The 11,337-nt window shown below is 35.5% G+C and overlaps 2 long non-coding RNA genes across 3 annotated transcripts; one reads left to right on the top strand and one right to left on the bottom strand.

Annotated features, from left to right (window-relative positions):
• Positions 1-260: 260 nt before the first annotated feature.
• On the bottom strand, positions 261-4,340 carry LOC137406930 (uncharacterized). Of its 2 annotated transcripts, XR_010979943.1 has the most exons (4): positions 4,201-4,340; positions 3,060-3,220; positions 2,026-2,160; positions 261-613 (listed from the first exon to the last, which is right to left on the bottom strand). It is a non-coding gene; the product is annotated as an uncharacterized lncRNA (long non-coding RNA). The 2 variants fall into 2 exon arrangements; XR_010979942.1 differs by lacking the exon at positions 4,201-4,340 and having other exon boundaries at positions 3,060-3,539.
• Positions 4,341-7,659: 3,319 nt separating this feature from the next.
• LOC137385335 (uncharacterized) lies at positions 7,660-10,708 on the top strand. Its single transcript, XR_010977764.1, has 3 exons — positions 7,660-7,718; positions 10,159-10,301; positions 10,599-10,708. It is a non-coding gene; the product is annotated as an uncharacterized lncRNA (long non-coding RNA).
• Positions 10,709-11,337: the final 629 nt, after the last annotated feature.

An 11,337-nucleotide genomic window follows, 5' to 3' on the forward strand; every position in this document is an offset into this window, starting at 1 on the left:
CTAATGAATTGCGTACAATGTTACTATAATGTACCGAGCATAACCGTCGACAATAATCTTTCCTTAAGCTATACAACATTCCACCAACATTACGTCTCCGAAGCAACCTAATTTTTCTATAATGTGCCATGCTTAACCTTCACACAACATCTCTTCTCAAGGCTGACGGACATTCAACAAATATTGCACCTTAGATATATACGAAGACTTTTACTAGATTATTCTTAAAATAATCTTTGTGAGCATCTCAATAGTTAGGGCATGGTTCCGAAGCTGTATATTTTGGTACAAACAGTTGCATGATATAATAACAAAAAATAATATGAAACACAATAAAAATATAGCTATAAAATGACTAAACTCTATATATATATTGTCATCATCAAAACATGGCAGAAAAATACCACAACCTTTACACCAGAATAAATTATATATCAATGATACACAGAGACAAACAAGCAAAGCTATGATCATATTTGTGAATAACGCTACAGTCCATCAAATGCTTTACCACATTAGACTAAAGTTTTTCCAGCTCGTCCGTCCTTGGATTGTGGTGGCGAAGGCTGTTCTTTCATCCAACAATTCAGATTACAGTACAATCCTTTAAGCCCTGAAATGTGAAGAAGCATTTATATTAGCAGATGAGAACTGCTAAAAAGTACAGAATACAAACAAAGCAAATATGAGTATAAACTAAATATGGCAACAACCTGTTAACAAAGTAATTATGAACATCGAGGTTGATCTGCCACATCACAGTGTCACTTGCTAGATACATGAAATAGTACCAGCAATACTTTTCTTTTCACTATTTGTGGGCACTCTATAATAAGGTAATATTGTCCACTCATTCAAGTTTTTGGAATCGCGATTCCTCATAATAGGCACAGGTGGATACAAGAGTGCACAACCACCATATTTTCAAAATCATCCTAATCAGCTTTTTATTTAATGGCTTCATAACTGAGCTTCCTATAAGGCTGCAACTTCATATTGGCATATTATGAAAAATGCACAAGCATATCATATTTAGGGTTGCGCTAATAGTAAGTTTCTTCAGAAGCAACGAATGTCCTAGTCGCATTGTTCTTATGCTGAATTATCATTTTAATAATTTGAAATTTAAAAAAGAGTTGTTGTAGAATAGCAATGCGGTAAATTAATTAGTAAATCTCACGTAGCAAAAAACACGAACTTGGACATATCCATTAAAAAATAATAACAAACTGTAAGCTAACAACTCCGCATTAGTCGAGTTATTTACTTGGAGGTTAACCTTTCTGATGAGACGCTATATGTGCAAACAGCTATATACGCAGGTAAATGAGAAGCACTGCTAATGCTATTGCAGATTGTTCCAAAGCTTTAAGAAACGCCGTGCCGATATTTAATGAAAAATTAAACGATAAAATTTTGTAAGTTTTAGTTGATCTAGAAGTATGCGAGCAGCCTGCCTTTTCAATTTCCTTTATAAGCTTGTTTGAATTAGCGCGTACACTCTTTTAAAAATACATAGTCAATCGGCTATTGTTGCCTATTACATATTGTCAAATTCTTCAATCATACCTATCTTATATCACAATCAAATAGCTGAAAATCATGTCATAAAAAGAGAAAAAGAAATTACATCGCACTACTAGCTCTAAGTTGACATTTTGGTAAAAGGCAGCATTATTCTCAACCTAACATGCTTATCACAAGTTATACATAATCTAACACAATGCAAACTTTCAAGAGTTGCTTTCTTAATTATGTACATGTGCACACAACTCTTAGATTTCCATATTTTCTCTGCTTAAAATTCTGATGTGCTAGGTAGTTAGTGTTGAAATGTGCTTCCAATCTGCCAAAAAAATCTACGTTTTGTACTACAGCATTTCTAAATTTGAAACTAATTTTTCCAACTTTCAATAACAAAAATCACAGTTAAAGGGAGAGTAACTATAGATCTATCGTAAATTCAAGAGTACAAGTCGAGATCTGAAGTTTGGTTCGAAAATCCTGGTTTTGACATGTACATACCGTGACCTCTTCCATGGCCCAAATCTTTTATTCGCTAATAGTTCAATCGGGATCAGAGGCGGGCAATGCGTAGCTGAAGAAATGGCATTCAAAACACCATCAGTAAGGACGCCTTTTTTGGCGCCGTCGGGAATACTACAATTAACAAAAGCCTGAGAGTAGCATGTTATAGTGAAGATCACAGAGAACAAAAAACAAGCACTTAACCAACGTACTGGTTCACCTCAATACAAGAACAAAACCGCTACCTCGGATAATAGGTATTCAACAAAGTAGCAATGCCGCAAGACAGATTTCTGTCAGAAATCGTGATTCATGTACAAGAAAAAGGTGTGAATGCCCAATAGTGGATGTGTCAAATGGATTACTGAGGTGTGGCCTTGTAGGCAGATACTACAAAAACCAACATCAAATTCAAAACATATCACGTAATTCCAGAAGAGAATCCCAGTGATGACATTTCGAATTGTGAATAATGGGGACCTGGTGTTCCAATCAGCTCACATTGAGTAGGATTACTGGTATTTCACTATTTTATAAATAAATTCCTATATGTGATATCATGTAATTTTGATTTGCAACGGTTTTTTGAAGTTGAATTTTACTAGAAATCGTGCCATGAATTACGTTACCGTCATATTTTTGTGCAGATACCGCAGCAATACTATTTAAATTCATGAAAGAAACGAAGTCACTGTTGGGATTCAAACACAAATGCTCTATGGTAACATCTTCCAGCGCAGCGAGCTGGAAGCTTGTAGGTGTAGCATAAATACACACTGGTCAGTGCGCGAGGCGACATTGCAATAGAAGGACTGGTCTTATGTACTGAATACTATATGGTATGTTTATCGAATTTGATTAGGTTGTCACGACGTTAAGGGCTTAGCGCACAAATCAACAAACTTTCCATGTAGCTGACTTAAAGCATATTGATAACATATTAGTAAGCCTACAACATGTATAATAAAAACACAGACATGGAAAATTTGCAATGGTGATGGAAAAATGCAAGAAATATGTCTAGATCTCACCTGTCCCACATTTATTGATACCGATTCAATTGGTTATGGAGAATTTACTGTTGAGCCGAACCGGTGTATGGTTGGCAAATTGACCATAGTAGTGGTGATTGACTAGATAGCGATTAGACGATTAGTTGCAAGGATAATGGCCAGATCTTGTGAGATTCATTCTAAAAAATCGCAAACAAACCACATTAGAGATCTTGCAAACAACAAATCGATAAACTATCTATATGGTAAGAATCTAATGATTATGGACTTGGACTGAGATTGAACCGATAACCTTGTAGTTGCAAACCCTAAATCTGGCCACTAAAAACTGCTGGTTGGTCACTACTAATATTGCTCAACATTTTCCAACTGAATAACAAGTTTAGTAGCTCAGTGACTAACAAACATGTCTTTACTCATTTGATATATGCGTATAGATCTTCATCTTTATGAAATTTTGGAGACAAAAATAATGGCAAAGAAAGAATTCTTCAAATTAAGTTTAGGAAATGGCGTTCAAACGTGTATCAGAGTTTGTCACATCAGAGTTGTCTTCTCTATTTTATGGCAGTCAAAAACTATTAATGATTCACCATTACTCCGTTTGTACACAACACACAGTCACTCGCAATGAGATTTATTATCAACAATGCCTCTGAAGTAGGTAATGAAATCAAAAGATATATGCTACTACTCAGTAACATGCTTTACCCATTTTTCTACGCATATATGGCTTCAAAGCCATTTCAATTCTATTAGCAAAAGCTCGCTCAACCAGCAAAAGTGTTTTTATCAGTTATTAAGACATTCGATAACATCGCTGTGATACGTGAAAAAAATCATTAAAAGTTGTACTTCTCTTAAAGCACAGAGGTACAGTTAAAGAACGAAAGCAATATGTAACCCTTTTAGTGCCATAGGCCTACTCTTTTTAATGAATTCCTGTTTACAGAAGCGTGACATTTTAAAGACAAATTATATCCATTCTATGACTCGCAAATGCTTTTCAAGCTGTTTTCCAACGTCAAACACATCCAAAAACGATAATCCACTGCAGTTTACCACCATGGAGTGCAATTATTTAGAAACAGTCTTTAACACTCGGTTTTATTTACGGAGAAAAACTTGAATTTGTACCAATGCAAAAAACTTTACTCACCAGCAATAACGATCGCAAAGAGCGTCAATATCATTTATTACTATATTGTGAATTTTATTGCAAGTATTGCAGATGAGTTAAGCATCGTTAACTCATTAATTAAACTACAACAACAGGAAAAATAAATCAGTATGGCGGATATTTCCTCCTCCTAGTTTTGCCTTGTCCGATATTTTTCAGGCATAATACGATGTAAATGCATACCTTCGAAATCTTTCGAAGGAAGAAGATGCGGATTTTTAGCTTTCCTACGCATCGAACTTCATAAATTCCGAAAAGTTTTAACTAAATTCTACGTATATGCCCACAAACAATCTCGGTTGATATTTTGGTTCATTATACAGTAATACAAAAACGCGTTTAATCTCTTTGTAAAGATTTAATAGACGTAAACTGAAAAAACGTCGTAAAACCACGGTTATGGAAGACCAAGCGAGTCATACTTAACGCCGAATACCTGCTAGTTCCCATCAGAAAAGTCGTGCGCCCTAGGCATGCGGTATATACGGTATAAATATCCCATCAGAAAAGTCTTCGGTCCGCTCTAACTTTTCTGATGGGATATTTCTACCGTATATACCGCATGCCTAGGGCGCACGACTTTTCTGATGGGAACTAGCTTTTACCTTGGAGATTCAGACAAGTTGGTGATTTTTTCTGAAACTACCGATGTGGTTACCGCTGCCTATACTCATGATTTTGTGTTAAAACTGCTAAAAGAGTTCTGAATAAATATTGCCGAGTGATTTATTCACTACTAATGGACGTGATTTGACGCTATTTGGTAAGAAACCTCAAATTGTTGATCAGTTACAAAACTGCCTTACACAAAGCCACTGCACACTCGCAGACCTGCAAAAATGGTGCCCGAAGGGTTGAAATCAACTTGATATCGAATAATGAATACCATATTTGCCTTGTGGTGACCGATTTAACTCATGCACTACTATAAGCCCCTCTGTGGGGCTTACAGACAATTTAAATCAGACGGAAGCCCCTCACTGGAGCTTTTTTATATTATGTGGTTTGGTTCTCTTTTTGTAGCTACAAGTGAATGGATTCAAATTTTCTTGGTTCAAATGCTTAGTATGGAGACTATTGTAGTGTGTGCTCATGTGAAACTGACAGTAAAGGATTCTTATAAGTATTATATATATAGCATTTGTATTCATTTCATGTGAAACGTTAATTGCGGATGATTCCCAACATCTATAAGCACAAAAGCTCTGAAACGCGCTCGTAGAGAGCATACGAATTTCATCGCATCTGACGAAGACTTGCCTTGTTTGGTCTGACCCATTTTGTGAGCAGCTGTTTGAATGGCTTTTGTTGATACAAATTAATTATGTTCAACCTAAAATGAATTACATAGTAAATAAGTTGAAGACTCTTTTATGAGAAAGAGATTTTGAGGTGATTTTTTTGTGAGCAGTACATCATGTTTATGTTACATAACTATTTATTGTACTGACTGAAAAGAAAAACGAAGTTGCAAGTTGTCAGTCAAGACTCAATAAACATTTTTTATTTACAGCATGAAACTTTGTTGAGTCCAAAAATAATCCATCAGACAACAAGCAAAGCAACCTTTTCACTTCTAACATTCCTTGCAAAAAAACATAATTTTCAGTGATTTGTCTGCTAATATGTTACACAATTCTAAGAAAATTTACCTTTGCCAAAATTATTTAAGCATTGCCAAGGGGAAGTAACTTTATGCGGATCCATGGTCTATTCTAGCAGATACATGTAGACTAATTATTATGACATGACCATGTAGTAACTTTAATTTTTAATTTCTGTAATTTATCTAATTGTGATTTTTACAATTTGATATAAATGAGATAATCTCTCTTCGAGTTAAATTCAACAACAAGATTGCATAAAGGTTTGGAAATTTTTTTGAAGGTGCATCCCCCTTTTTCTTATTTTGTAAAGAGCAAATCTGACAATACAACAATCATTTCAACGGGTATGTGAACTAACTGTTTGATATAGCCGTGTAATTGCCTTCAAGCTGTATAAATCATCTATGTGAGAATTTTCTGCAAGTTGACAGGCTCGGTTACGATGGTTGTTTCTTGTGTCATTACTGACCAATGCCCCAGATCGGCGCAAACTATTTTGTAATTGCAAAAGGAAGATTTGTTTAGTAAATTGACAATGTCATATAAGCAAGCTAATAACAATAACTGAACACTTCATTGTTTTGTTAATTATTTGTAATATCTACTGTGACAAGCAACGACAAAAACTGAGCCAAAGGTTTCAAAAGAACAGTGAATATCACACTGTATTATTTAACACTGTTTACGAAAACCTACAATAGGTGTTCTCGTCATTTCATGAACAAAAAATAAGATTGTTATATATGACCTATTGTTAAAGGTTGACTTGCAACGAAATCCACATTACAGTTATTCGATATCAAAAGATTCACCATGTCTTATTCTGTTGTGTTGTAGGTGCAAATTATATGGGAATGTGATTGAAAGCTTTTAAAAGCTAAAAAACCAACAGTTAATCGCAGCCACATGAGACCACCGTAGTTTGAATTCTCTTTCCAAAGCGGCTCAAATGGGACGTAGTTGTTACAGGATGGTTTCTGTTTACACTTTCATGCAACCTCATTCGTCGAAATATTTTCACAAATATATTTCACACATTCAATAAAACTAGGTCTATTGTTCTTACGCGTCTATTTTATCGTCATTGTAATGCAGTCACTTTTAGCTCTGATATATTATAACTTACCGTAAAAAGTCGTTAAACTTTCTATCCTTAGTTCGAAGGCGTACATATCATGGTCTGATAATCATGACGAGCCTGTTGGTCACATGTGATATTCGAAAATTGCTGCAAAAATTATTTGCGAAGTATTGGGTCACATGATCAGATTACGACTTGACGATTAGATCTAGCCAAAACAAAATTGAAAGTAGCGAGCATCTATTTTTGATATGGGGTCTTCGGTAAAACCCGAAGTGTTTGTCATAAACTAGTGCTACGATAAGTTTTATATGGAGCTTTTTATTGGCCTTTCAATTCACATGAGAACATCACGTAACAAGACAATAACCAAACTGTCAGAACTACGTCAGAGAAATAAACAGATTCCAATCTACGGCGGCTTTTCGTTTTTGAGCTTTCAAGAGCTTGTAATCACAATTTATTGCAGCTTCAGTGGTAGTGTCTGCCTTTGAATTTTGAGCTAATATAATCGTGCATTGTGGTGCCATTTTGTGAAGCGACCAGCATTTGTAATCTCTAGTTACACACCCCATGAATACTTGTCATTGTGAAACAAAGGAACTCATCATGTTATTCAACTTCTATATTAGTATTTATGCATCCTGTCTTAAGAGTATTATACACCTCTTACATAACCACTCATCCCCTTTTATTTACCCATTTCTGATGTGATTAGGAAACAGCTTTCCGGACTCTTGCTAGCTAGCCGGGGCATGGCTCTCGTGGTGGATATGGAGAGAGAGCCTGGGACACATAGCGAAAAAAAGGTAAGATAACTTCTGCAAAACGAGCGACATATGTTACATATGACGCTCAGACTGATACTAATGGAAGCGTGTCGTTAGATTCGTATCTCACGATGTATTAGATGTGGCGCGTTTAAAAGCCTATTGTCACGGTAACGTGACTTGATCTAGTAAAAAGCGCTATTTTTTTGATAGGCTGGGTGGTTACGAAATACCTCGTTTGATAATAAAACGATAGGAACCATAGGCCACTATTTTCTTGCGTTTTCACGTTAGCAGTTTCATTTCCTATACTGATAAAAATGAAGCGATTCAAAAGTTACTATCAAAGCTAGGCATAGTCACACTGAGACCAAAACAGTCTCAAGCTTTACAACATATTATCGCAGGTCTTGACCAATTTGTAGTTCTTCCTACTGGCTTCGGAAAGAGTATTTGCTTTCAGATGGCACCGTTTTGCAGTGGTAGATCCGAGTTGTTCATAATAACTGTCGCGAATAATAATACTCGTGAGTAAAATAAAACTGAGATTACTTTTTACTAGATAAACTTTTCTTTACTAGCAGCGTGCAATTCATTTTTGTTGTTCTATTGCTATTCGTTTGCTATGTTTGTATTGTTATTGTGAATTTTTTTATTCAATTGATTCAATTTTTTATTATAATTAAATCAAAACATAATGAATTGAACATATGAAATAATATAACTGTCGTTATTGATTTATTATGCAACCAACATTTCATACTTACTAACCAGCATTTGTTTGCTGCCAATTCAGATTAAAAATAATACATATTACTCGCGTAGATCATAAATAAGACCGTCACATGATACTCCTTCGGAAATAACGATTGTGATATTAGCGACTTCAGAAGTCGGCTTTTAGAGTTGTCTTCTCCGCGTGTTGCGATGTGTCCCAGGCTCTCTCTCCCAATCCCCACGAGAGCCATGCCCAGGCTACTTGCTAGCCTTACTGCCTAGGAAGCTTTGCAGCGCCCAATCGTCTGTGATCTACGGATGTGACGATTGCCTGACTGATTAGGCAAACATATATAAGCCTGTGTAGATCAGAAACAATTCGAACTCCATATTTTACTCACGCTCTACGTATCACTCTGCTCTTGTATCACTCTTTATATTTTTAGACTTGCGCAATGAGCATCGGCCATTGACTTGATTAGCCTTCATATATTTTATGTTTTTGCAATTGAAAGTTTGAATTTTTAATAAATATATTCTGTTTTAAAGTTTTTTAACTAAAACAAACCAGTCTAATTCTTGACATTAAATCTACACCTAAAATACAGTCCTTTATAAATTCACAAATCAAAAACCAACTACTTGAACCACCAATCCAGCACTTATAGTTAATAATCCTTTAAACAGAGGGTCATTACAATTTCTATGTCATCAGTCAACTATTCAATTGACAAGTTCATTACTGAAGCAGCATGTTTGTGGTGGTTGTAGATAGTAGTTTGTGATTTTGCTGCCAGCAACTTTCTAACAGCAAATTGTTTCCAGCAAAACTGTTGAAAATCTGAGTGTATTGATTTTAACTATATACATTGTATAATAACCGCAAGTACATCACTAACTTCCATACTATACTCCACACAAGTTGCTTGTAAAACTGTGTATCTCATAACTGAATATTGTAAGATGGCAGATCTCTTCATGAGTGTTTCTATTGTATTCTCAAAAATCTGGTTAATCATTGATTGGCTTGGTTTGCTGAGCATTAGTATATTTGTCAGACTTATTATTGTTGGCATAGGCCTGAAATCCTCAATTGCTTTATTTGTTTTCTCTATAAAACATGTTATAATGGAACTCTATACATAACAACCCAAAGGTAGACAAATGTGTTTTATTTTATAATTTTAAAGGTATAGCACTATGATTCTTCGTCTTAACTTATTAGTATGCTGGACTTGGTAGATGGCATCGAAATCTGCAAGCAAACACATTAACAATCAAATATTTTACAGAATAGGAGAATGTGTTCTAAAAATGGTAACTACCCTTGTTGCTAAGCTCGCACCTATTTTTTGGATCAGCTTTAAAATGGCTTTTTTGCTAGAAAAACAGCAATACTGTTTCTAGTACTTTTTGATTCAACTTAACTAGCCCATGTTAATTACATTTACTGTGACTAGCATGCTCACTTATCACCACTTGCGACTCAACTACATGCCATTCAGCCACTTAAATGCTGAGTATTATTTAATGTCATACCGCAACCAGCTTTATGGATGCAAAGCTTTTATGTGAATTTAATAATATTTTTAAAATTAATTGCTATTAAATCTAAGTGGTAGGTACAATGGCTGGTTTGGAAAATTTTGGCACAGTATTCCGATGTCACTCATGAAAAGATCCTGAGACCTACCGAAATTTATTAAAAATAGCATTCTTTGCAATTGTGTTATGCAATTAAAACTTGATTTTAATGACACAGATGGCTCCTGCCTCTACTTCTCTCATCTAAACCAAGAAAGAGTCATGTAGAAGGTGACGATGACTTCCATGATGATTTGGAATCAAGCGAACAGCTGGAAATCGAACTGTCAAGGTCTGGCTCGAACATAGTGGAGTGCATCGGTAGGTAAATATGACCAATATATCCAGGTTTTCTACAAAACAAAATATCTGGCACACATTGCAGCCTTGCTGCATATGCTAAACTGCATGGCTGCTCATATTGTGGCGCATAATTTGGGTATATAAATGTCTTTTGGTATTAGCTACTTTCACTTATTGTTAGTGTATAAAGCAGATATACAGAAAGCAGAGTGTTTTGAAATAATACTGCAGCAGATCAACGATATGTAGTTAAATTTATTTTATGGTTGATACATATGCTTTTTATAATAATATTAGCATATGATATTTATTTAGCAGGTTATGAGGTACAGAGCTTAAAACTCAACTGCAATGACTGCACCAGCTTTATAGCCTCCTGTCCAGGTTTACGCATCAGGGGATGATGCGATACTAATCAGTGTAAAAGATAAGAGGTGGTCTGTTTACACCTCATCCTGTCATCACAAAGATATGTCTAGGCTCAGAACTGAGCATACGGCAGGGTGTCGACTTACAAGGAATCACTGCAGACATACACAAGCTGGTGGTCACTAAAACTCTTTCATCGGTTTTACAAAGCAATTTGCATCAGGGATTTCCATGCTCGTTCCACTGCACAGCGCAACGTTAGTTAAAATATCACCTCCAGATATTTCAGGATTATAATTCATCAGGAGGCTACAAAGGTAGCAGCTAACAAGGGAATCTCAGATCAAGGCTCAGCCGACTGGTCGTCTTTAGTCATGTGTAGCCTTTCACAGTATGTCTAGAAAAGTGTACCATTTGTCGTTTGTTTTCTACGAGTTTGCTGATGCTGTTTGCATAACACCCAAGACCCAACATTTATATTCATGGCAGACTGCAATCAGCGTACGATGTACCAGTGTGTATGCATTTGAAATCAGTTTGTACACCTAGCTATCTGACATGTTAGCCCATAGCATATGGCAACATTGATAATTTTGCAATATCTTTTGGAATACATGTGCATCAATATACACTTTGACTCGCACTTTTTATATGAAATATTCAACTTTATGTTTATAAATTTGCA

Source organism: Watersipora subatra, chromosome 1 (assembly GCF_963576615.1).
Source record: "Watersipora subatra chromosome 1, tzWatSuba1.1, whole genome shotgun sequence".
NCBI classification, from domain to species: Eukaryota; Metazoa; Bryozoa; class Gymnolaemata; order Cheilostomatida; family Watersiporidae; genus Watersipora; species Watersipora subatra.